Source organism: Pan paniscus, chromosome 13 (assembly GCF_029289425.2).
Source record: "Pan paniscus chromosome 13, NHGRI_mPanPan1-v2.0_pri, whole genome shotgun sequence".
Classification (NCBI taxonomy): Eukaryota; Metazoa; Chordata; class Mammalia; order Primates; family Hominidae; genus Pan; species Pan paniscus.
The window spans coordinates 77,340,239-77,367,709 of record NC_073262.2 but is presented as its reverse complement, the minus strand read 5'-3'; the positions used below and the strand labels follow the sequence as shown (position 1 = coordinate 77,367,709).

Here is a 27,471-nt window from a genome sequence, read left to right as displayed (position 1 = left end):
AAAGGGTTTTCGGTCTAGAGCCAAAGGACTGGGGAATGGATGTACATTTGTTTGAGTTTAAAATGAAGCGTGTAGGTATGTGTCATTTTTATTATTTCCCATATTAACTCACTTTTTCAATAACTGATCATTTACAATCCCCCTTGCCATGTAAACATACAGTTGCTAAAAACATGGTAGAAAAAAATGACTGATATGAGGAAATACTGACAGTACAGCAAAGTGAAAAGGAAGATTTGAAATGGAATGTACACCTGTAATCCCAGCACTTTGGGAGGCAAAGGTGGGAGGATTGCTCAAGCCCAGGAGTTTGAGACAAGCCCTGGCAACGTAGTGAGACCCTGTCTCTACAAAACAAACAAATAAACAAAAAAGGAGCCCGGTGTGGTGGTGCAGGTCTGTAGACCTAGCTTCTTGGGAGGCTGAGGTGGGAGGATCACTTGAACCTGGGAGGTTGTGGCTTCAGTGAGCCATGGTATAACCATCACCACTGTGTAATTCCAGAAAATTTTCATCATCCCATCTCCATTATATTTTTTAAAGATTTATTTGGCTTTTTTTTTCCTCTTTGAGACAATGTCTCGCTCTGTCGCCCAGGCTGGAGTGCAGTGGCACGATCTCGGCTCACTGCAATCTCCCCAACCCGGATTCAAACGATTTTCTCCTGCCTCAGTCTCCTGAGTAGCTGGGATTACAGGCACCCACCACCATGCCCAGTTAATTTTTGTATTTTTAGTAAAGACTGGGTTTCACCATGTTGACCAGGCTGGTCTTGAGCTCCTGACCTCAGGTGATCCACCTGCCTGGGTCTCCCAAAGTGCTGGGATTATAGGCATGAGCCACCGCGCCCGGCCTGTTTGGCTTTTAATGAATCAAAGTACACTTGACTACATCCCACTAAATATAATTATTCTGTTTTATAAATACTAATAGTATTAACTTTGTGTCAGACACTGTTTTGAGTACTTTATAAATTACAAACCCCATGTGGAAAGTCTTAGCAGCAGCAGTAGCAGCTTCATGCTATTGATGAAGAAACTGAGACATGGCAAAGACAAGACTCTTGCCCAAGACTACACAGATAGATGTGGCAGAGCTGGGATTTGAACTCAAGACGTCTGAGTCCATACTCCTCAACACTCTCTGCTACCTCTTGAGCAGAGAATTAAAATTTGCCAACCAACCAACAGAAACAAACAAAAACACACAACCTTTAAGTACGAGTATGAAACGTCCCATTTTCTTCATCCTTTATTTATCAGTCACTCTCCCCTCGGCTGTGTTTTTTGTTTTTTGTTTTTTCCAGACAATGTCTCGCTCTGTCACCCAGGCTGGAGTGCAGTGGCACGATCTTGGCTCACTGCAACCTCCGCCTCCCGGGTTCAAGCGATTCTTCTGCCTCAGCCTCCTGAGTAGCTGGGATTACAGGCGCCCGCCACCACGCCCAGCTAATTTTTGTGTTTTTAGTAGAGACAGGGGCTCACCATGTTGGTCAGACTGGTCTCAAACTCCTGAACTCAGGTGATCCACCGCCTCGGCCTCCCAAAGTGCTGAGATTACAAGCATGAGCCACCACGCCTGGCCTGGCTGTGATTTTTTCTAAACACGAATGAACTGCTCACCACCAGCCTGCACTAGGCTCTGTTGGTCACATAGAAGTCAAGAAGGCATGGTCCTCGCCCCCAGGAAGTGAAGAGTATGAGACATCAATAGAAGGGAGAGAAGGTGATACATAAACATGGACATCCAGACATGGGAGGGTCTGTCTGGCCAATGGGGATCACAGACAGCTGTGACTTGTTCCAAAAAGAATCATTAATAATGATACCATTCTAGGGAGACCAAAGGAATTGTTTTCATTCTTTAAGATGAAAAATAGATTCCTTAACAAAGACTGAATTTGATTGTGATTTGGGAAAATGTTCTCTCACTTTAAGCTCTTTCTTTTCTTGATTTCATTCTCAGATCACTAAAGACACACTGATCTCTGTTTACCTTAGTAATGCGACCTCCCACATTTGAATGAACTATACGCTGGCATTTATAGTGGGCTGTTTTTAGATGATAACAGCACCCTTTATTTGCTAGAAATGGTGACTCTGAAGAATAGTATGCAGATTCGATTTTGGTAATTGAAGTTTTTTTTAATGTACAATACTAGGGAGTTTGCTATGGAAAAATTTCTGAAGAGAATCCTTTAGTAAAGCAAGAAATTTTCAAAAATCATATTTTTGAAAATATGATTTTCAAAATCACCAGACCACGCGAGCAATTTGGGGCCTGCAGATGTGTCATCACCCTAATGTCCCTAGCCAATGAATGCTCAACAAATGTTGGAAAAATTAATTAAATTATTAATTTGCTTATTTTTTCCCCTAAGTTCTGATAGGTATGTCAGATCATCTTGATTCAAGGCACACCTGAATTTTGGCTACTTCATAGTCTATTCTTTGCAGCTCTTTGCAAAATAAATTGCACATTCTATGTCTGAGGCCTGGTCTCAGCCAATATCTCAGGGAGACTTTGACCCTCATGAAAACCTGGGCACTCGGAAATGACCCTTGAATTGGCCTTGCTGCCCTCATGAGGTCCCAAGGCATTTTTATAAGCACAGCTTTCATCACTGGAAAATCTTGGGTTTATTTAAGGATCTGAAGAACACTCCAGACTGGCCTCGGGTATCTGTTCCTAAGACATTTAAAATATTATCTTTTTTCCCCTACTAATCATATAATTTAGGAGAAATTCATTTTGGAAAATAAGGTACTGCTGATAATACTTTTGTTGAGTTGTGATGGGAATTTTTGGTTGGTGGGCTATATTTGGGGAGGGTGGTTAGATAGCACAGTATACTATACCGTAGTTTGAGAAGAAATGGAGCAAACATACAGAAATATTTTAGTTGAATAAACTGGGCAGCAGCTCCCTCTTGTGTTGAACAGTAAGTACTACAGACACTTAATTAAAGTATGGGGAAGCATCCCTTCATGCACATAACACTCCAAAACTGAGAGCTTTTCCCAGTAATTTTAAGTCCAAGAAAAGCATAGTGCTCAGTAACTTTTTTTATTTTATGCTATTTTATTTTAATTTATTTTAATCTTTTTGAGACAAAGTCTCGTTCTGTCGCCCAGGCTCGTGTGCCTTGGCATGATCACGGCTCACTCCAGCCTCAACCTTCTGGGCTCAAGCAGATCCTCCCACCTGAGCCTCCTGAGTAGCTGGGGCTACAAGTACGTGCCACCATGCCTGGTTAATTTTTGTATTTTTTGTAGAGACGGGGTCTCCCTATGTTGCCCAGGCTGGTCTTGAACTCCTCAGCTCAAGGGGTCCGCCTTCCTCAGCCCTGCAATGTGCTGGAATTCCAGGTGTGAGCCACCACGCTTGGCCAACTCTTGATTCTAATAGCACATCCACTGCCATTCATTTTTATTTAATTAATTTTTCCAACATTTGTTGAGCATTCACTGGCTGCCAGGAACTAGGGACATTAGGGTGATGACACAGCTGCAGGCCCCAAATTGCTCACACGCTCTGGTCCATCTAATGCCACTTCTTCTCATAATGCTGGTCCCCTGTCAACGGTGACCTGTGCCTCCTCAAACTGCCCCCTTCCTCTTCTCATCTCCCACCCCTACCCTACGACTAAGTCCAGCTCAGGCCTGTTCCCCCTGCCTCCCCTTGGTTGCAGCCAGTTGTTTTCTTGTCTTGTAACACTTCCTGGATAATAACTCCTTTGAGGGCAGCAGCCCAGGGTCATCCAGTCTCAGTTTCCCTGCAGCCCCTCGTTCAGCATTAGTCCAGTTCATATTCAAATGCGTATTTGTTCCATTTAATTTAATTCAAACAAATAAAAAAACAACAGATCCCCACAGCTATTAATAGCTTAACAAGGGTTCCAATGAAGAACTGTATTTGACCTCTTTCTATGCATAACCATCAAAAGTGGAGTATGTAGCTATTGTTTTGTTGCTGCTGTGAACCCAAAATATCTGAGACAGGCCTCAACCAATTTAGAAATTTACTTTGCCAAAGTTAAGGATGCGCCCGTGACACAGCCTCGGTGGTCCTGACACCATATGCACAAGGTGGTTGGGTACAGCTTGCTTTTATATATTTTAGGGAGACATGAGACATCAATCAATATGCGTAAGATGTATATTGGTTCAGTCCAGTAAAGCAGGACAACTAGAAGGAGGGGCGGGCTGGGGTGGGAGGGGTGTCTTCCAGGCCATAGGTAGATAAGAGACAAAAGGTTGCATTCTTTTGAGTCCTTGATCAACCTTCCACTGAGTCTGGCTCAGTGAATCTGCATTTTTACATAGACAGCAGGGCAGAGGAAGCAATCAGATATGCATTTGTCTCCAGTAAGCAAAGGGATGACTTTCTGTCTAGCACCTGTGAAGATCAGCTATTATATTAGTCTACATTGCCAGGGTGAAATTCAACAGAACTGTTATAAGGTAAAAATCTTGAGGCCCACATGGAATTTCCTTGTGGGCAAATTGTGAGGGAGGTAGGTATCTCTTTAATCTCTGTAGCTATCTTATTTAGAAATTAAAATGGGAGGCAGGTTTGCTTGACATAGTTCCCAACTTGACTTTTCCCTTAGCTTAGTGATTTTGGGTTCCGGAGATTTATTTTCCTTTCACATCGTCAAAATGAATGTTGAATTTTTCTCATGCATTTCAGTGATAACATAACGACCCCAATGGAAGGTAAGATTTATTTTATCCTAGAAACCACGGCGTTGGAGAAATCCTGGCTGTCATAAAAGGATGCTGGATTCCAAAGATGGACGCCATGCCAGGCATCGGAATGCCAATGTGTGCTCTGGCTGAGTCACTGTCCCACCCATTCCACATCTGGGATGGTCAAGCATCTCATCAGTGATTCCCAGACATGGAGATTTTATGTAAAATATTTAAAATAATTTTTTGAGGTACAAACATGAGGTTTCCAATGTCTTACTTTGCTAAGTATAAACAGTTTCTTAAATCATCATTTATTATGATCATTGTTTTAAGGAAAAAATGAAATTTTAATACTGAAAAGTAGAAAGATCATAATCTCTAATAAAAAACAGTTCTTTCTATTGAATGCATGTTAACTAATTTTAGATCACTTATAGAATCTCAGAGATTTTTCCAAATCAGACCCCTCATTTTGCAGAAGAGAGAGTGGGGCTGAAATGTGTAAACCAAGGCAAGCTAATTATCTCTGCAGGTAGATAAGTGGCTTGTCCTGAATCATTCTAACAACCAGCCAGGGCACAGCCAAGAACCCCAGCAAGCACCTGTAGCCTCTCGCCTACCACTGCCCACAGTCAAGCCACACGCAGGGCCTCCTTTGGGCCATGGTAATGTACCTCCTCCCCTTAGAAGAAAACAGTAGCTGGCCTTACTGGACTTACCTGTCTATCTGAGGACAAGCTTTACTTTTACAGGATTCTGTGTAGGTCCTGGCTCAGCAAAGATGATATATATTCAGCATTGTGAATATATGTTACAGAATTCTGAATAACCAAGCACAAAATTCTGTGCTTGGTTAGGGGAATGAGCAAAACACTAGAAAATAAACTGCTTAGAGATTAACTGGGAGATGTTGGAGCCTTTTGGAGCCGTCATTGAGCTTCAAAGTCTGCTGTGACCAACCCCCAGACCAGAGGTCCTCCACTAGGAGCGATTTGGTTGTCACAACCTACTGGGGACGGGGAGTGTTGCTGACATCTAGTGGGCAGAGGCCAGGGATGCTGCTAAACATCCTACAATGCACAGGACAGAGCCACAACCAAGCATTGTCCTGCCCAAAATATTAAAATGCCCTTGAACAAGTAACTTTTTTTTTTTTTTTTTTTTTTTTTGCCTTGTAGTATGTGAGAGTGATCAAGAAATCAGGTCCCCGGGGTCAGGGGCCAGAGTGGAAACTGGCTGATGCCCAAACCTGTGGGAGGGAATTATGGGGTGAAAAGAAACTCTCGCATCCAGCAGAGGGAAAAGGGGGACAGAAGAGAGGTGTCCAGTGCGTGCCTCATGGCCACCACCCTTTACTCTCTTTCTCCCACTTCTGGACCCAGCCACATGGCTTGGTTGTTTGGACAGTAGGGGAGTTTGTGGCATTGGCCTTGTGGTGTTCGAGGGAGGAAGGGGAAAGAGGGATCAGGCAACTGACCCTCCTTGCTGGGAGCAGCACTTCTCTTCTCTCCTGGCCACAAGGTGGACAGCACAGAACAACAGCTTGCAGTTGTCTCATGCTTAACTTTTTCCAAAGGCTTTCCAACTGCCTCTTCCACATAGTCATCTCCACACATCCAAGCCCTCTGATTTCCAGAAGACACCAAGGTTGGAATTTGCTTCCTCTTACTCCAGGACTAATATTAGAAAGGACATGAGTCCTCCTTTGCCTATAAGGGTCTGGGCCCTGTCCTCCGTGGTCTCCAAGTTCTAGACGCAGGGAGTTCTTGCAGCTATCAGTCAGGCAGCCAGAGGCATTGAGTCTCTGTGGAACAGGGACTCACTTGGCTCACAGCGTGGACTCTGCTCAACACAGCCCATTGATGAGGCTAAAATGTGCTTTGAGCACGGCCTTGGCCTGACCCTTTGCGGCACGTTTCACTCCGTGCTTCAGCATCCCCAGGAGCTAGGCACAGCCATTGTTCCAATTTTAACAGATGAGAAATTAAGGCTTGGAACAGTTAGGTATCTGTGCAGGTCTCACGGCCACACCTTGCTCCAGGTGAGGGAGCCAGGGTGTGAATTCGGCAGTCTGGCTCCTGCTGAACTATGGCCCCAAGGTGTAAGGCTGTGAGGGGCCCACAGTGGCCCAAGCCTGGGCTGGAGAGCACAGATAGCAAGCGCTGAATAGCACTTACCACCCAAGGCACTTAAGCATACCCTGACCCTACAAGGTAAGGGTTTATAGATGACAAACTAAGCATAAGGAGTGACAAAGTGCCCAAAGTGACACAGTTAGTAATGCCAGAGATGTCAGTGCTTTTTCATCAGCGTTTCTTGACCTTTAATGTGCATGCGCGTGATCACCTAGGGATCTTGTTAAATTGCAGATCCAGGCTCAGCCAGTCTGGGGTATCACCCAAAACCCTGCATTTCCAGCAAGCTTCACCGTGATGCCAATGCTGCTTGTCTGTGGGCCATGAGTTGAGCAGCCAGGCTTTACGCTATCCTTGCCTCTTGGTAGTTCAGCTGCCTTTTTATCCTCTCTTAGGCTTTCCCAAATAGCTCCGTGTGTTAACAGTAATAATTTTAGCTAATATCTATTGCATGCTTACCGAATATCAGGCCCTGTATTAAGAGCTTTATATGGATTATCTCTTTGATTAAATGAGGTGGGATACAGTTATTGTCCCCATTTTATTTTTTCCCATTTTTCCTTTACTAAAAATGTTGGTTATAGAAGAGCAGCATCACAGTTAGTCATGATATCAAGTAGTCAGCTTATTTAATATAGCAGTATGATATTATACTAAAGATTAGCTATTATTCAGTGAATACTGGTATTGTCTCCATTTTACACATGAAGAAACTGAGGCTTAGAGAATTTAAAGAAATTGCTCAAGGTCACAAAGCCAGCAAGTGGCAGAGCTGGTCCCATTTGTCTTTGCAGGGAAGTAGGGCATTGCTAGCTCATTTTGTATATGGATAATAACTAGGTGGAGAGATTATTCGATGTTTTAAGGCAAGCCCTGGAATCCATCTGGTTCTCATAACACAAAACCTTTTCTATCTCTCCCTCCCTAACCATTAGCAAATGATTCCAGTAAGAGATGTCTTCCCAAGCTAGTAGTCTCAGACAGATCTGACAGAGTCCTTAGCCAACCCATCATCATCCCCAGAGACTTGAACTAACTTTCTCAGCAAAGCTGTCTCCCTTTTCAAAGTCCATTATGCTGGCTAGAATCCCTGGAGGCCTGCAGCATCTCAGGGACGTAATCAGAAGTCTGCCCTACTCCTAGAAAGACACCTCTATTGCAGACAGGGAGCGCATCTCTCCAGAGATACTTATCAGTAACTTAATCAGTGGCAGGAGTGCCAGGTACGTCAAGCCCAAGACCTGATGTGAACTCTCAGTAATTCTATGCAAAAATCCACAAGGTATGACTTGTTTTCCTATCCCCAGCCCCTTATTCCTCTCTTCCCCCCACTCCTCTCAGGTACTGTGCTGCTCCCTCTTTACTGCAGGCTCCTCTCTTAATTTCTCAAACTTGCTTTCCAGAAAAGATCTCTTGTATACTAAGCCCATGCAAGAGCATCAATTAAAAAGAGCTTCAGTTAACAAGAGCATCAGTTAAGCCAGGTACTGTGAATGGGAATGGATGACTCAGACTAAGAAATTTCTGGCCTTGGGGAGTTTATAGTTTAGTGGGGGTAATAGATGTGGAAAGAATCTCAGTAGAAGGAGGTAGCTTCTCAAGTGTAGGCACATCAGTAGCACTACGGGAGCCCAGAGGGCTTCTCAGAAGAGATGACGTCACGGGTGAATTCTGAAGACTGGGTCAGAGGCAGCCAGTAGGAAAGGCATTCCAAGCAGAAGGAACAGCATGAGCAAAAGCACAGAAGGATGAAAACAGCTTTGGATGTGCAGAAGCAGTTCTGTACTTGGAGGCGTAAGTATAGTTCTATACTTGGCTGAGGACAAGCTGAGAGAACAAAATAGGGTCAAGGAAGGCAGTGAATGCCACATCAAGGAACATGGGCTTGCTTCTCCATGCAGCTGTTCTCAAACCATGCCTCAGGGTCCATTGTGGAAGGCCAGGCATTTGAGCTTCTATCTCCAGCCCTCCCTGCCCTTCCAGGAGCAGCTCTGCCTTCATCTGCTTTAGGTATTGGGTGCTCTACATCATATTGTGTTAAGAAAGTTTCCTGTGGCCAAAAGACACGTGGAACCACTGTTGTACCTGATGAGACACCATGTCAAAGGAACTCAGGATTTCAGGGATCAGGGAGAGTTTGCAGTGGCGGTTTTCTCCCTTTAGGTGGGTGCCATGGGGAGCATTCTCTCTCTACAGGCCCAGAAGTGGCCGTTTCATTTCCCAGTTCCATTCTGTGATGAGTGAGAAGGCAGGAGCTGCTTCCTTCCTCCCAGGAAGTCAGTCCCTCTGGCCCAGCTGGTCCCTCCAGCCTCTCTGGGTCCATTCTCTCCAATTTAGCCCTCAGGTCTTATCACTCCGGTGATCCTTAACAAGAAACTGGGCTTATAGGTATTGACAGCCCACACTGTGCTGTAGAACCAAACTTGCTGCTGACATCCATTGTTTCGAAGCTTGCTGGGATTCCCCATTTGCCCATCACTCCTTACCTCATTTACTAATTGCCTGTTTAAGCCATTCTTTTCTTCCTCTCCTGCAAGAGGACCTTTCTACCAGTGTTCCACACCTGCCTCTCTAGCCTGCCTGTCATTTGATCAGGTCATGAAATGTCCAGTTCACATAAGCCCTCCACAGAAACTGAATCCCTCAGCCCCCATCCATCAGGGCTGCTGCTCTGACCAACCCCTTTCTCTCACGCTGCCTGGCTGGTGCTGCCTGGATCCAGGAAGGCAGCCTCAGTAACTGATCCTCCAGCACCACCTTCCGAGGGCACTCATCACTACAATGCCTGGGAATCACCAAGCCATAGGAAGTCTCCTTTTTTTTTTTCCTCCATAGGAAAGCACTAGTCCAGAGAGCTCCAAACATTTTGAATGTGCATAGTATCACCCTGACGGGTTGTGCTTGGCCACACTACTGGCCCAGATCCCACGCCTGCCAGGGGCAAGCCAGGTGCGGAGCAGTGAGGGCGTGTGAATGAGCAAGTGCAGGATCCAGCCACTGCAGTGGGGCAGGCAGCTCCAGGTGCTAGCACGGGCACAGGCTCCCTGCAAGGCTGTGGCTGGACCAGGTGTACAGCAAGTGGCTTCCACTGTGGGCACCCGGGAACACAGTGGTGCCTGGAAGCTTGGAGATGCCAGGACCTGCTGAGCCCCAAAGAGGGCATCACAGCCCTGGCTTGGGTAGCTCCTAGGTCTGGGCTCCCTGAAGGGCTGCAGCTCTTCTCTCCTTCTATCTTCTCTCCTTCTCATTGCCTGCAACGTGGTGACTGGGGGGGTCATGTTTTAGCCCTGTTTGTGTTACAGCTCTTTCAGTCCCACCATTTGGTAGGTCCCAAGTTCTTGTCCCACATCCAGGAAGAATGAGGTAAGCGGACAACTGAGGGTGAGCAAGATGAAGAGTTGCTTAATTGAGTCAAGTTCCACAAGGATGGAACCCATTTTGCCTGCCACCACGCAGATGAGCACTCCCCAAAAAGCTAATGACAGAGCTGGGTTCCACCCATTCTGGCACTCTCCTCACACTGATTTGCAATGGCTCTGCTATGGAGGAGGACGCTTTGTGTGAGGAGAGTGCCAGAATGGGTGGAACCCAGCTCTGTGATTAGCTTGTTGAGGAGTGCTCATCTGCATGGTGGCAGGCAAAATGGGTTCCATTCTTGTGGTAACAGCATCTCTGATTTCCTTTGGAACTCCTTCTTTCCCCATCTCAGTGCATATGTTTTGAGTGGGGCAGACACTCCCCATAGTTCTAGGGGGCACATGACTGGGCTGGCCAGTCAGTATATTGCATTCTTCTTGGCTCGAGGATGGGTTCTGGAATGGACACAAGGTCCAGTGTGACTCAGTCCAGAACTGGGGCCAGGAAAGAGAAGCTCTCTCCACTGAGATAATAGGATAATGTAAGCCTGAGTTGCCGAGGCCACCATAAGGAGAGGGCCTGTCTGACAGCGGGGCCCATTCAGAGACAAGCATAATAGAGAATGGGAACCAGTGAGCTGGAGTGACCAAATCCTGATAAGGTCACATAATCGAGGGGTCCAGCCCCATCTGACCTTTGCCTCTGGACTCTTCATGTACATGAGCCAATACATGCCACCTTTTGCTTAAGCTGGTTTGAAATTGGTGGCCCACTCCCTCAGGGCCTCAGTTTCTTCATCTGGCAAGTGAGAGGAGAAAAGCAGATGGCACTCACAAGTTTTTTCTAGCCCCTTCCTGTTTGAGGCTCAAGTGTATACTTTATTCCTTCTTACTTGCTCTTTGAAGACCATCTTCTGTCCATACTTATTTCCTTCTCTGTATTGTTTATATTTTTAATTTTCTGTACATTATGATGCTTTGACATCTTAAAAACCTTTCTGGCTGAGGACAGACTGCTCCTCCTCCTGTGGATAGCCAAATCTTAGAGATAGCAAAAGCGCTCAACTGGGAACAACCCTGTGATATGCAAACTAACTAATCCAGAACAATGCCTCTTCTATCTGGCCATATACCCAAAAGGCAATATTCCTCTGCCTTTGCCATCCCAGGGACAGGTACCAGGCAATAAGGAACCATCCCTATAGCTCGGAGCCCTTGAAAATTATTCAAACTAGCCAGGCTTAAACTGCTTCCCCTGCACTGCCCTGCCTTTCCCACTGAAACTCCAAAAAAGGTCATGGCCTAGGCTCTCCCACCCATCCTGTCCCTTCTGCCCCTGACCCATGCTGGTGCTTTCCCATGTGGCCCTGCTGTGCCTCCTGTTTCTAGGATGTGAGATCATGGTAAACTTTTCTCCTGAACCTCTCCTGATCGCCTCTTGTGGCCACACCTGACTGACCATTACCTAAAAGAATACAAAACAATCTCCTTCTTGGCCTTTCCCTGGGCTGGTGCAGTTGGCAATTTGCCCTAAAAATGAGAAAAGGAAGTTACCAGAAGGAAGAAGCAGGACAAGGGGCTTTCTGTCCTTGGACTATTGAGTGTTAACCACAACAAAAATAAACCAATGCTGTTCGCTTCTTAAGAGGTGCTAGTCCTGTGTGTGCATTTGCATTGCAACAAGTAATTTTTTAAAGAGGACTTGTCCCATGTTTCTTTACTGATGGATTTTAATTTTTTATCTTCTAAATGTCCACCATAAGGGATCTATTAATATTTATGTTGAGAACCTTCCTGAGGATGAGTTCATCTAAGTCAATGTTAATTGATAGTATTCTTTGTGTGTGTGTATATCTTTTATCCTATTCCATTCCCCATCCCTCAATTTCCTATTATCTTTGGCTCTTCAAAATACTCTTGGAATGTTTTAATTAGTGCCCCCATTACCTTTTAACGAGTTGTCTCACCAGCTGGGCATGGTGGCTCATGCCTGTAATCCCAAAACTTGGGAGGCCGAGGCGGGCGGATCACCTGAAGTCAGCAGTTCAAGACCAGCCTGGCCAACACGGTGAAACCCCATCTCTACTAAAAATACAAAAATTAGCTGGACGCAGTAGCACGTGCCAGTAGTCCCAGATACTCAGGAGGCTGAGGCTAGAGAATCTCTTGAACCTGGGAGGTAGAGGTTGCAGTGAGCCGAGATCATGCCACTGCACTCGAGCCTGGGTGACAGAGAGAGATTCCATTTCAAAAAAAAAAAAAGAGTTGTCCCCAGATCACTCATATTTTAACTGCATCTTCACACAGCATAAAAAAGCTAATTGATAAATATCAATTAGCACAGTAAAGTAAATGCAACCTTTCCTGACCTCTCCCATGTCTTCCCCTCCAGCAGGGTTAAAGCATGAAAGCAACTGTTCAAAAACACTCCAATTTGCACAGGGAGTCCCTGTGAATGTAGCCATCAGGAGGGAAAGGCCCGCCTTGAGCCAACTGGGTTCACCCATTTCTTGGCTATTGTATTGTCTCCACTTCTCCTCGGGCCCTCCAGCTGCACTGCGTTCTCTCCTGAAGTAAGGCTCCTGGATCCTTGTTATGGGTGGAGAACAACCTCTGGAAAACCTTGTGCCTTTGGCAGCCCCTCAGGTCTTCAGCGGACACCTTCATTCATACCTGACCAGTGAGCAATGACAGGCATCAGAAGACAGGAGCAAAACAGACACCTTTCATGTCATTAAGTCCATTCTCCAGATAAAATAAAACCTGCAGCCCACATGGGCTTCCTGACACATCTACCCTGGATCTGCCAGTTATGAGTTTAAACCCCTGTACCTTTCTCACTGGTCCAAAGGTAAGGAGGACCAAGAATCAATGATTGGATCAAACACCTCTGGAGGTATGCTTCCTGTCACCACCCCTCCCTGCCCACAATCCTGGAAACTCAGGATTAACTGCCTTTCAGTTCCTCTTTTATATGAAGGAACCATGGTATCCTGTTCCCAGGAAAGTCCCATTAGAGAGGAGCTGTGCCTGCCCAAGCCAGATGTTTTCCATTCACCCCTCCAGGCCACTGTCACCATTCTCCACCTGTTCCAGGCCAGGGAGGCTGATCTGCATGGACAGCGTTGTGGGTTTCCTGTCCTCTGGCTCCTGAGTGAGCTCACATGATGGGCGAGCTGGCAGGAGAGGAATAAAGTCAGGGTATTTACCCCTTTTTCCCTCATTCCACTGGGTCACCATGGCTTGTCATCATTCTTGCCTTATCTAGGGTTGCAATTCCTAGAGCTGAAGCCACCCTCCCCAAGTTCTGGTTCACATCCCCTCCTCTTCAGGCCCAGGGTGGTAATGGCCCCCTGCCGTTCTAGCTCTGCAGCATGGCACCATCCCTTGTTCCTTTCCCTACACTCCTTCGTAAACAATTTCTTTACTAAGCCTTCCTATAGCACCTCATTTGAGAAGCTTTCTGTTTCCTGATGGAGACTGCCTGCCAAACAATCCAAACAGTAGCTTTAGTTAGCCACTTTTTGGTTCCTAATGTGATACTAACAGGAAAATGGGTGAGAGTACTGGACAATGATGATGATAGTCATGGTAGCAACAAAAACAATGAACTTTTCTTGAGTGTTTATTAAAGTCAGACACTATTTGTATTATTTGACATGCATTAACTTACTTTCAGCCCACGACCCCTTAGTGAAGAGCAAGGAAGGAAGCCTCTAAGATGACCTCAATCACCAGGGCGAGCTGATATTCATATTTATGTGCCACACTCTTACCTTAAGTGTGGGTTGTATTTAGAGACTTGCTTCTAATGAGTAGAATACAGCACAGTGATGTGATGTCACTTTCAAGTTAGGTTACAAAAAGACTGTGGCTTCCATCTCACGTGTCCCCTCTTGCTCAGTCACTCTGAGGGAAAACAGTTGCCATGTTGTGAGCTGCCCCAGGGAGACATCCACATGGCAAGGAACTGCTCTCTCCAGCCAACAGCCAGTGAAGACCTGAATGTTGAAACAGCCATGCAAGTGAACTGGAAAGTAGCTCATCCTCCAGTCAAGCCTTGAGACTTGGCTGGCACCTTGACTGCAGCCTTGTGAGAGATCCTTAACCAAAAACACCCAGCTTAGTTACCAGATTCCTAACCCACAGACACTAGGAGACAATAAGTGTGTAAGTCACAAGTTTTAGAGTAGTTTGTTACACAGCAACACAAAATGAATACAAAGGGGGGTGCCATTATTATTGTCCTCATTACCGATACAGAAACTAAGGCTTAGATACCTGCCCTAGGTCACACTGGAAATCAAAAAGGCAAGATTGGTAGCCAGACAACCTCACTGAGCATTGATGCTCTTAACCATTGCGCATGAAACAGTCTATGAGGGAATTTCTTTATAAGAATTAGCTACTTCCGTTTTTGTATATTGTCATTGGAAGTACAGGCTGGTACCAACATTTTGGAGAGCAATTTAGTAGTATCTATCAAAAAGTGCAAACACTTCCATCTTGCAATTCTGACTACCTAATGGAAGTTACTTCTGTGAGTCAGGATACTAAGAAGAATGTAGATGCATGAGCATTTAAGAGCACGAGTGTTTATTATGAATTTTTAAAAGACATATAACTGGAAGTAACATAAATGTCCACTAAGAGGGGCTTTGGTTGAATTATGACACATTATACAGTAAAAGACTATGCAGTTCTTAAAAAAGAATGAGGTTGATTTATATTTAGAGAAATGGAAAGACAACCCTTGTTACCTGTGGTAGGCAGAATTCTAAGATTTTCATCCCCTGGTGTATGCACACTTTCTCTCGCTTGTTCAGTCAAACACTGATCTAGATGCTGCCGTGAAGGGATTTTGTAGATGTGATTGGAGCTGCATTTAAGATAGGGAGATTATCTTCAATGGGCCTAGCATAATCAGCTGAGACCTTAAAAGGAACTAGGCTCTTCCAGGCAAAAGAGACTAGAAGTATGAGAGGGATTCCACATGAGGGAGATTCTCTGTTGCTGGCTTTGAAGACGAAAGCCATGTTGCAAGGAATGCAGGTGGCTTCTAGAGCTGAGAGCAGTCCCACAGGTGACAGCCAACAAGGTAACAGGGTCCTCAGTCCCACTACCTTAAGGAATTGAATTCACAGGGGCCAGTGACCTGAATGAGCTTGGAAGTGGATTATTTTCTCCAGCACCTCCACATAAGAACTCAGCCCACCTGTGATACCTGTGAACTGAATCACACCATGTCCTGACTTCTACAGAGCCATGAAATAACAAATGGATGTTGTTTTGAGCTGCTAAATTTATGGTAATTTGTTACACAGCAACAGGAAATGAATGCAATAGATTATTTAGCGGAAAAAGAAAAATAAATTAGAAGAAGATGATGTACAATATAATCACATTCACCTGGCTTTCATTAAATATTTGTTGATGAAGAAAAATAAAAATACATAGAAAAAAAGACACAGGGAAGAATATATATCCTACCATTAGTGGTTATCTCTGGTGAATGGGATTGCAGGAGACTCACTTTCTATATTTTATGCTTATGGAATATTTGAATTGTTTAGAATGAGAACTATTTTTAGTAAGGGAAGAAAATGATAAAGTGAAAATATTTACTAAATTTGCTATCTCAGACTAAAGTTTAAATTTTATCTTGTTCAACTCTTACTGTCTTAAGTCTTTTTTTGGAATACGGTGTAGTGTAAATAAGTAAAATACCTAGCTCTCAAGAGCTCAGTCCTTTCAGTTTTGGATATATCTATTAAATATATGCTGAGCATTTTTTAGGTGCAAAGCAGCTTCCTTCCTTCCTTCCTTCCCAACACATCCTGATTCTTCACAGTATCCCTGGCCTAGCATGGTGCTGTCGTCCCACATAGCATTCCATTTCCTCCCTGCATTGATGCAGAAGAGAAAACCCAGGCTGTTAAACAGCCTTTAGCCAGATCTACCTGAACCTCAACAATTCTTTCCAACAATAGAAACAATATTTTTTTATTTTGCTATTTGGCACCAAGGAATTTGGATGCCAGTCAATTCAGGTCATTTACACCAGCAGAAGCTCAAAAGAGGGAACAATAATAGGAAGTAAAGCCAAGAGACAGTATTAAATAGTGGTTAAAACAAGGGTGTTAGCATCAAAATAATCTGGAGTTAGAAGGTCACAAGCTGAGTGGTCTTGGGCAGGTTACCTAAGCTCTCTGAGTCACAGTTTTCTCATTTGTAAAATGAAGACAAATATCTAAATCACAAAGTTACTGTAAGAATTCAATGAGGTACTCTGTAAAAGCATCTCACTTATTCATCAAGTGGTAATGAATAGTGAGAATGTGCTGGAGCTGAGAAGACTGCGGTGAGCCAGGCAGGCAGGTCCCTTTGCCTACTCTCTCCCTCTAGACTGGGGCTACTATCTACTGGGGAACAAGTAATTACAATAAAAAAAAAAGCTTGTTATAAGAGGGGAAGTTCTAAGGCACCACTAAGCTAATTTAGAGGTCAAAGTCCCAAAATGGTAGTTATGAAATGGTAAGCAAATATATGTATTTAATGATATTGTGCCCTGCTTAGTTTGTCCTAGTTTTGCATCTCAACATCCTTCTATCTACCTCGCTTCTCCCTTTTCCCCAAGATCACTGTAACATTTCTAGCCTAGCTTAGTCTTCAAGCAGCATTCATTAAGTCATTTTTTCTTATTAACTCGTTCATATCAAAGTATACATGACTACAAAGGTTTAGCATAATACTTTTTCATGCTACTAACTTCAATGTCTTCATTTTAAGTTGAAATTTGACATCACCTAAGGGAACAAGGTATCTGTTGAAGAATTTCAGGGTTTGATATTTTTTACCTTTAATTTTTTAACTTTTTAAAATAATTCCAGACTTACAAGTAAGTTGCAAAAACAGTAAAAATGTTGCCATATGCACTTCACCTAGCTTCCTCAAATGTTCACATCTTGCATAACCATAGGCAACTTATTGAAACCGTCAGAGGCATGTGAACCAGAGCAACTCCACCTTAAATAGGAGCTGGGTAAAATGAGGCTGAGACCTACTGGGCTGTATTCCCAGACAGTTAAGGCATTCTAACTCACAGAATGAGATAGGAGGTCAGCACAAGATACAGGTCATAAAGACCTTGTTGATAAAACAGTTTGCAGTAAAGAAGCCGGCTAAAACCCACCAAAACCAAGATGGCCACAAGAGTGACTTCTGGTGGTCCTCACTGCTACACTCCCACCATCACCATGACAGTTTACAAATGCCATGGCAACATCAAGAGGTTACCCTATATGGCCTAAAAAGGGGAGGCGTGAATAATCCACCCCTTGTTTAGCATAGCATCAAGAAATAACCATAAAAATGGACAACCAGCAGCCCTCAGGGCTGCTTTATGAAGTAGCCATTCTTTTATTTCTTTACCCTCTTAATAAACTTGTTTTCACTTTACCCTATGAACTCACCCTGAATTCTTTCTTGAGCGAGATCCAAGAACCCTCTCTTGGGGTCTGGATTGGATCCCCTTTCCCGTAACAAAACCAGAAAACTATCACTGATAAAATACTATTTAGGTTTTGACCTAATTGAGAGAACTGTTAAAAATTTGAAGGGAGAGAAGCAGGGCCATTTTTGACAACTGATTACTGGCCTTATGAGTGATTTAAAACAGTAGACAATTCAGAACACAATTTATTTTTGGCTTTCAATGGTGAAATGAAGGGGGAAGTATTTTACCTTCCCAATTTTCTTTTGTGTATATCAACATTGAAATTCCCACAGATTCCTGAGAGACACAAACTCAAGAGAGTCCTTATCTCAACAAACATTTAATCAATTCCGTACAAGGTACTAGGAGCTCTGCTGAACACTAGGGAACCAAAGATAAGATTTCCTGTTCACTTGTGTGCCACTACTCTGCTCATCTTTAGGGAGATTATCCCATTTAATCCTTACAACAACTCCAGGAGATAGGAAATATTGTTATCCCTGTTTTACTGGAGCAAAAGATTGAGGCTTGGAGAACTAGTAAGGGGACCAGGCAGCTCCTGGGTTTAATTTCCTTGCTAACCACAGTTAGTGCTACTGATATGCTTTCAAGTCTGGAGTAATATATTTATATATTAAACTGCTTGTCTTCATTTTATATAAAACATAATATATGAGTATTACCATAGAAATGGTTTAAAAAGAAAGGCAAATAGTTAATGGACCTTAAAAAGATGGGTACATTTAGACAAAAATTTGCCAATGGGAAGAGTTTCCTATGTTACTAAATGTCTTTCCCAGAGAGGTCATTGTATCTGTTAAAAGCATATCAAGATACACGTGTGCACACTGGAGTGGTACAGAAGCAGAGAAAGCCGGGAGTTAAGGTCCCTCAGCATGGTGTAACAATTCCGAAGTGCATCTATTTGTAACCGCCCAATGGGTTCACCTTGCCCGCTGCCTAGACAGAGCCGATTTACCAAGACTGGGGAATTGCAATGGAGAAAGACGGATTCACGCAGAGCCAGCTGTGCGGGAGACCAGAGTTTTATTATTACTAAAATCAGTCTCCCTGAGCATTCAGGGATGACTTTTTAAAGATAATTTGGCAGGCAGGGGCTTGAGAAGTGGGGAGTGCTGATTGACCAGGTTGGAGATGGAATCACAGGGGGTCGAAGTGAGTTTTTCTTGCTCTTTTCTGTTCCTGGGTGGGATGGGAGAACTGGTTAAGCCAGATTATCATTCTGGGTGGTGTCAGCTGATCCACTGAGTTCAGGGTCTGCAAAGTATCTCAAGCACAGATCTTAGGTTTTACAATAGTGATGTTATCCCCGGGAGCAATTTGGGGAGGTTCGGACTCTTGGAGACAGAGGCTGCATGACCCCTAAACTGTAATTTCTAGTCTTACAGCTAATTTGTTAGTCCTGCAAAGGCAGACTGGTCCCCAGGAAAGAAGGGGATCTTTTCAGGAAAGTGCTATTATCAATTTTGTTTCAGAGTCAAACCAAAAACTGAATTCTTTTCCAATGGCTACGCCCGAGAGTGAACAAGGACACTTTAAAGTTTAGAAGGAAGATAGAGTCGGTTGTAGGTCTGATTTCTTTCACTGTCACAATTTCCTCAGTTATAATTCTGCAAAGGTGGTTTTATATTCTCACCTTTCTGCTTTAATTCAAAGGGATACACAGCCTTGATATTTTAACAATATGATCCGATGGTTATTACACTGAGCAAGAACTTTTTGTTATTATTCCTTTCAAATGCACACTCAGTAGCTATAGCGTCTTAGCGAGTGAATGTTAACTTTTCTTTGGGGCCTGGAGGTGGCAGCTCTCAGAGCTGGTCAGAATCCCCTGATGAGCAGGAGTTAGCTAGGGCAATGGAGTAGAGTTTCAGTTTTCTCTACGTTTGCTGTGGATCCTACCGTATTTAAGGAAGTGGGTGGCTGATGATAAATCCATCCCCACTGGCAGCAAAACGACTCAATTCCAACCGACTTGTGAGGAGAGGCAGCATCTTTCCGAGGGAAGAGCAGCACGTTGTCCCCACATAGTGGGCAGGAGTCAGATGCGTGTGGATCTTGGCCCTCTGTGGGGTTCACCCAGATTTTAAATCCATTTTTAAAAATTAATTTGAATTTCAGATATCTGAAAGTTGGACACTCTTTTTTTGAGAGCAGACGGGAAAGCGTGGGAAAAGGCGTTCCTTCCGGCTCGAACAGAGGGAACACCCCCACCCGATCCCCCCGCCAGCAGCCGCAAGAAGATGGAGAAGATTCAAGAGTTGGGGGGAAAGGCCCTGGGCTAGACTCCCCTTCCAGTTCCCGCCCCTCTGCAAACTCCTGTCCTCTTGCCTCGGTCCCCTCGCCGCGCAGGGGAGCGGGACGGAGGAAACTGCGGACTCCAGCCCCGACCATCCCGCCCCGCCGCGCTCCTCTGCGGGCCGAAGCTGCAGGCGCGGAGCCCCATTGCCGGCGGGGCAGGCGGGCGCGCGGAGGGCAGGGCGCGGGCCGGCGGGGCCTCGCGGCGCGTCCACATGTGGCGGGGCGGCGGGGGGGCCGCGGCGCCGGGGGGAGGGCCCACATCTCGGCGAAGTTCCCGGATGGTCGCAGCCTCCCGGCGCTGAGCGCTTTTCCTGCCCGCCCGGCTCAGCCCTGCGGACCCCGGGATAAGTTTCCCAGAAAAAATGCCCAGCGCGGCGCGGGGCTGCGGAGTCGTCCGGAGCCGCTGCGCGGTAAGGGACGCCTCGCCTCTGGCGCGACCCGGGTTCCGGGCTCCCGGGGGCCGGGGGAGACGCCGGGAGGGGCTGGGCTCGACGGCGGGGCTCGGAAGCGCCGCCTGGCACCGGTGACGCGGGTGGGGCGGCTGTGGACGTCGAGGCCGCGTCCCCTGCGAGCGGTGGGCGCGGGCGCGCGGCCTCAGGAGGGGCGCAATTCCAGGCCAGCGGCCCGCGCGTTCTGCTGCCCGCTGATGGCCCGGGGAGGAAGGGGCCGTGGACAGCCTGGGTCCCGCGCCTCGGGCTGGGCTCACCGCTGGACTCCGCGGACCCGGGGCCGCCCCGTGGGGCTCGGGACCCACTATCTCCGTAGGTCTCGAGCAGGGGCTTCGCGGCGATGCCCTGGGGCTGCACCTACACCCCAGCTAGGACAGACGGGGATGTTCGGGCATCCCCTGGGGCCGGCTCAAGTTCTGGCACCGCCCGCCTGCCTGTCTGTGGGAACCGTGCCCCTCCCGCGCTCCAGCCCGCCTCCCTCCCGGCGCTCCCGGGCGGCCCGCTCGCCCCAGGTCGGCGTAGACGCGCGCGTTAGGGGTCTGCGCCGACCTTAGAGACATCTCCAGTCCCGGTCAGTGCTTTTCGCCCGGAGTGGGGACGGGGGTTGAGGGGGGGTGATCCCCCGAACTCTCCAGAGACAGCTTCACTTCAGTCTCGCGTCCCCTACCTTTTTCTACTATACATACTTTTCTTTTTAAAGAAAGAACTGTTAGCGTTGTGAGTGTAAGGGAAAGCAGCTGACCCAGTCGCTGTGAGCCTTTGTTAATCGCAAAGAGCTCTAAATCAGACCACTGGTGGCTGGTTAGACTTTGAGCTCTTTGCAATTAACAAAGGGTGTGGCTGTGTGAGGAACTGAGCCTGGCGAGGTCTTCTGGTCCTGCTTAAATCCCGATGGAATATTCCTTCTTCAGCCACGGGCTCCTGGCCTTATTGAGTTCTCTGGGAAGCCTCTCAAGTTGGCTCGTGGACTTGGTCCCTTTTACTGAAAAGCGTGTGTCCGTCCTGCCCCTTGGATCGTCTCTGGACCCCACCCCACTCCCATTCCCCCATCCCTGGCTGCGTGTAGCCCCAGACTCCCGTCGGATGCAGCCGCAGAGCCCGTGAACAGATTCCACGCTGGGTGGGTTTTCTTTTGCCAGCTTCCCAAAGCAATTTCAAAACAATAATGTAGCTTCATTTTGAGTCGTTGGTAGATTTTTCCATCTTCAAAAATGCTTATTTTTGTAATGGATAAAATAACTCCAAGAAATGTTCTACTTCAGTTTGTAAATCACCTTTTAGGTTCTTGAGGTGAGAAAACCCTTGATAGGCTATCAGCACTCTGCCTATTAATCCCTTTGCAGTGCACGCAACACTGCCTTCTACTGTGACTGTGTGTGTCTACCTGCCTATCAGCCGCACAAGGCTGAGTTTCTCGGGGACCTGGAGGTGCTGTAGTCTGCAAATCCCAGCCACCTGTGAGAGCCCATTACCTGTTGAATGGAAATGTTCAGACTAAACTCTGCAGATGTTATGAAACCAGTTCCGTAATATTGTCTTTCCCTGGGACTTACCCAACCCCTGCCATAACTTTGGCTCCATGAAAACACATCAACTCTTTGAGGTTGTGTGACGTAGTGCAAAGAGATTTGTAAGCAAGGTAAGATCAAATTCTGGGATATTTCAAGAGAATGAGACTTTCCCCCTGGGGGGATTCATGCCTCCTTCTATTTGTTCATTTTAAAAATTGTCTGTAATGTGCTCAACCACTTTCTGGTGCCCTTAGGCATATCATTACAATTTGAGCCTCACTTATCTCATCCAAGAAATGGGCTTGATAATCTTTGCTCTACATCCACTGCAGGGTATGAGGATCTAGTAGGATAATGGGGTGTGAAGGAAGCAGCAAAAGCAGTATGATACAGGGGCCATCCAGATACCATGCGGTGTGTAGCACCAAGACACGAAAGCTATAATGAGCAGAAAGGTGGGTGGTGAAGAGAGGGTAGTATGCCCTGACCTTGTACATTTACTGTCTCAGGTGCTATGGTCAGGCATGAGACCCTTTTAGCAGACAGTATTCATTACTGGGTCTGTGTCATTGTCTTTGCTATTTCAAGGTGTTCCTAACTATGGTTGTAATTTTAGGAACATAGTTGGTTTCCACAACACATACTGAGAGAATAAATGAAACAAAAGTGCCTTTTATTTGTTGCTATAACCCCTTCACTTTTAAGCATCTGATATTTGTCATTTTACCTCCCAGGGCTGTGGTCTTCCTGAAGCCTTCCCTCCAGTGTGGTCTACTGAATTCTTAATGGTTTCCACACAGAGCTCTCTCTGCTGCTGTTTCCCAGCAAGCCACAATTATACCATGGTTCTTGAAGGCTTGGTAGGCTTATTTATCCCTTGTGGCTAGCAGGGACCCACGTCGAATCAGGTCACAGTTGGAATCAAGCCAGATACTCATTGAGCATTGCGGGTCCCTGCTAGAGGTTATAGCTATCCTCTGTGCTAGGTAAGGGTAGAAAGGAAGATGTAGCTCAGAAAGAGATGAAGTCTGCACCTGAATGCTTACTTTCTGGTAGAGATGAGACATGGTTTCAAACAGCAGGTATGCAGGCAGAATTTGGTAAATAAGGTAAAAAAGGTACAGACCAAATACAGGGAACAGGGAATTCAGAGGAGTCCAGCTGGATGGAGGCACTCCTTCATTCGTTTGTCCACTTAACAAATATTTATTAAGTGTTTACTGTGTGCCAGGCATCGAAAGATTAATCAGCACATTCACACCGTGTCCCACCATCTCTTCTCCAGTTGAGGAACAGTTTAGGCTTCACCTCCCTTTGACAGATGAATACTTCCTCACTCAGCTCTAACTTTTGTTCACTAGGGCGGACATTTGTCAGTTGTTCCTCACTCTGTAGGTATTATGGTCAGGTCAAAATAACTTAAGTCTGTCCCTTGTATAGTTTTGAGTAATGAAAACTCTAGGTGTACCAAAGCCCCCAGAATATCTTCAGTTAGTTGAGTGATGCTATTCTGCTTAATACTCTTTAACTAGTATGCTAATCCTTAGCCATGGGTGTGACGAGAAGCTTATAAAGGTGTGATTCTATAAGTCTGTGGTAAGGCCCAGGAATCCATTTTTTGAAAACTTCCCCAGGTGATGCTGATGTGCTACCAGAGGGCAGAGTTTCCTAATGGGTAAAGCATGGGCCAGTCCCAATGCTGTCTTTTACAAATTCTTTGTATCTTCACCTTTTTTTTTTTTTTTTTTTTTGAGACAAATTTTTACTCTGTTGCTCAGGCTGGAGTGCAATGGCATGATCTCAGCTCACTGCAACCTCTGCCTCCCAGGCTCAAGTGATTCTTCTGCCTCAGCCTCCTAAGTAGCTGGGATTACAGGAGTGTGCACCACGCCCGGCTAATTTTTGTATTTTTAGTAGAGATGGTGTTTCACCATGTTGGTCAGGCTGGTCTCAAACTCCTGACCTCGTGATCGGCCTATCTGGGCCTCCCAAAGTGCTGGGATTACAGCCGTGAGCCACCGCACCCAGCCCTGTATCTTCAATTTTGAAATGAGAGTAACACCCCTTCCGTAAAAGGATTGTTCTAAGGGTCAGATGAGGTGATGTATGTGAATTACTTAGCAGATTGGCTGGGACAGTGTCACTGCTCAGTATTTGTGGACTATTATTATTATTAGCATTAGCATTACATTTATCAGTGTTAGCCTGAACAAAATACTGTTGGCATTCCTTTTTCCATAGGTAAATACCAAAAAAGCCTAAACGCAGGAACTGCTTTTGATGTAAATTAACATAGAACAATAACCCCTTAGCTGTCTGTAGTTTACCAAGTGTTTCATGTCGGTCATCTCATATTTTAACAGCCCCCGAGGAGAGATCTCACTGAAAAGAATCTTAGTATTGAGGGGCTGCCAGCCCGCAGTATCTGCTTACCCAGGAAAACCTACTCTGTTGAGGTTGTCTGGACAGATAAAGGATGAGGAAGCAAAAACCAGACTTGTCACTTTTCCTGGCCCTTTGACACTGGGAAATACCAGGTTAATGTGTTGTGGCAGTCACACAGTGGCCATCATCAGTGTAGAGATGACAGTAGATTAGATTGCATGAGATATCTGATGTAAAACACCCAATAACACTTGGCCCCAGGCCAGGCTGCTTTGGTCATAACTACAGCACCCACGCCATGGGGTGAGGGTACCACTGCTTCTTCTCGTGGCCAGGGATCAGAAACTTTTGAGTCCTAGGAAGCATGCTCAGCATTACAGAGATTGCAGGTCACAAATATTTGTTGAGAAGTCAAAAATAATAGACTATGCTAATAGTCAATAAAATAAAAATGTAGCTAAACAGGAGATACAATTAGCTACAATGTTTGTTAGCCTTCATAAGCAGGGTTCACATTGAAGGAATATGTTGCTATGTAACATTTTAGCATTGCTTACTATGGGTATATATATTTTTCTTCTTCTAATAAGCCATCTTTCCAGCATAACTAAATTTCTTCTTTTAATTTCCTTTTCTCTCTCAATTACATTAATTTAAGTGAATGAAATCTTCAAAACTTTCTATGATCTGGCCCAAACATTTAAAAATATCTTTCTTTCTTCCTTTTATTCTCTCTCCCTCTTTCCCTTTCTTTAACATTATCACTTACTGTATGTTATTTGAGTCATTTGATATTCACTTACCCTGAGAGGTAAGTTCTGTTTATTTATATGGAACCTGAGGCTTAGAGAACTTAGGTAACTTGCCCAAGGTCCCACAGTTAGTGACAGAGCTAGTATTCAAATGTGGAGCAGTCTGATTCCAAGCATCGCACCTTTAACCTTTAATTTCACCATCAGCCTTATTATGCACTACTTTTCATATACTGGGTTCCAGCTAAACTGCACTTTCCTTTCGTATGCTGTTGCATTGCCATTCCTCCTCTCCACACTGCCCCTTCTCTTCATTTGTTTGTTGAATGCTATAAGAATCTTCAGATTGATCATCATTGCTTGCTGAAAAGTCGAAATAATAGACTTTGCTAATACTCAGTAAAAGAAGAATGTTGCTAAAATTAACAGGAGACACAATTACCTACAAATTTCACTAGTTTAGGAGCTTTGATAAGCATGGTTCACGTTGTAAGAACATGCTTCTTAACAAGAGCCAAAATGTTCTCTTCTCCATTTGCTGATTCTGCCTTCTCTTAGTTTTCATCGCTATTGTTCTGGGCTTCACATGTGGCTTGAAATTCACCCTATCCTGTATTGCAGTCACTTGCAGGCATCTCTTCTTCCTTGTTAGATTGTAAGCTCTTTCAAGACAATCACTTTTTAAAAAATCCTTTTGTATTTTCTCAAAACAGTAGATTCTTGTATAGTAGGTTGTCAATGTTTGTTAAAGGATGGTTTATTTATTCCACTCTGTAAGATTTGAGTGAATTTTTCATGAAAGCCAAACAGATCTTTGTTTTGCAGAAGAGTATCTTGTTTCTGAAGATGCCAAGAAACAAATTTGATCCTAAGAGTGGTCCTTTACGATAAGTGATGTATATAAGATGACTTTTTTTTTTTTTTGAGACAGTTTCTCACTCTGTCACCTAGGCTGGAGTCACTCTGTCACCTAGGCTGGAGTGCAGTGGTGCCATCAGTTCGCTTCAGCCTCGACTTCCCAGGCCCAAATGATCCTCCTACCTTAGCCTCCCAAGTAAGCTGGGATAACAAGTGTGCACCACCATGCCTTGTTTTGTTTTGTTTTGTTTTGTTTTTTGTGGAAATGGGGTCTCCCTTTGGTCTTGAATTCCTGGGCTCAAGCGATCTTCCCGCCTTGCCTCCCAAAGGGCTGGGATTACAGGTGTGAGCCATTATACCTGGCCACAATGTGACATTTTAAAATTCATATACATAATTAGCTTTTTATGTGTTCCAAATTAAAAAATAACCATGATTCTAATAATTAAGAAGTGGGAAGTTTTGTTCTTGTGGGGAAAGTAGAAGTTATTATTGTAGAACCTAAGAAGTGATACTTCCTGGTCTAATACCTGTATCTGATTCACTTCCACATAAATGAAGTTCAACTCTTTTGCCCAGGAGTTTTGCATCCCTTGCTTTGGCTGAGAAGAGGATAAAACCTAGAAAGAAGTCTAAGCAAGACCGGGTGTGGTGGCTCACTCCTGTAACCCCAGCACTTTGGGAGGCCAAGGTGAGAGGATGGCTTGAGTCCAGGAGTTCAAGAACAGCCTGGGCAGCATGGCAAAACCCCATCTCTACACAAAATACAAAAATTAGCTGGACGTCGTGGTGCACACCTGTAGTCCCAGCTACTCAGGAGACTGAGGTGGATCACTCAAGCCTAGGGAAGTGGAACTGTGATTACACCACTGCACTCCATCCTGGGCAACAGAGTGAGACCCTGTCAAAAAAAAAAAAAAAAAAAAAAGGGAGGGAGGAAGGAAAGAAGGGAGGGAGGGAGGGAGGGATATCACACTGTATCCTATAAATATGTACAATTATTATATGTTCCTTAAAAATAATAAAAGCAGCCAGGTGCTATGGCTGAGCCCAGGAGTTTGAGAGCAGCCTGGGCAACATAGTGGGACCCAGTCTCTACAAAAAATACCAAAAAGAAAAAAAAAAAAAAGCCAGGCATGGTGGTATGTGCCTGTAGCCCAGTTACTCAGGAGGCTGAGGTGGGAGGATCGCTTGTGCCTGGGAGATGGAGGCTGCAAGTGAGCCATGATCATGCCACTGCACTCCAGCCTGGGTGATAGAGTGAGACTCTGTCTCAAAAATAAATAAATAAATAAAATGAAAGCAAAAAAAAAAAAAAAAAGAAATCGGGTAACATCTCTTCCCCACGCCTTCATGCCCATCCTCCCAACTCTTACGGCCCACCCTCCCACTCCTCCCCTCACACCCCTGCCTCCACCCCACACACAGAGGAAACAAGCAAAAACAATGTATTGTCTCTTAGAACTTGGAAAAGGTTTTTGTTAACCACAAGTCCAGGTGCTCAGTATTTGTAA

The 27,471-nt window shown here is 45.1% G+C and overlaps 1 protein-coding gene across 2 annotated transcripts in view; it reads left to right on the top strand.

The window, feature by feature from the left end:
- Nucleotides 1-20,226: 20,226 nt before the first annotated feature.
- WIPF1 (WAS/WASL interacting protein family member 1) overlaps nt 20,227-27,471 on the top strand; it is a 123,699-nt gene continuing 116,454 nt past the window's right edge. The window contains exon 1 of one of the 2 annotated variants that reach the window (XM_034954545.3): nt 20,227-20,412. The gene's annotated coding sequence lies outside the window, so the exon portion shown is untranslated. The remainder of the gene's footprint in view (nt 20,413-27,471) is intronic. The other variant, XM_055108791.2, reaches the window with a different exon arrangement.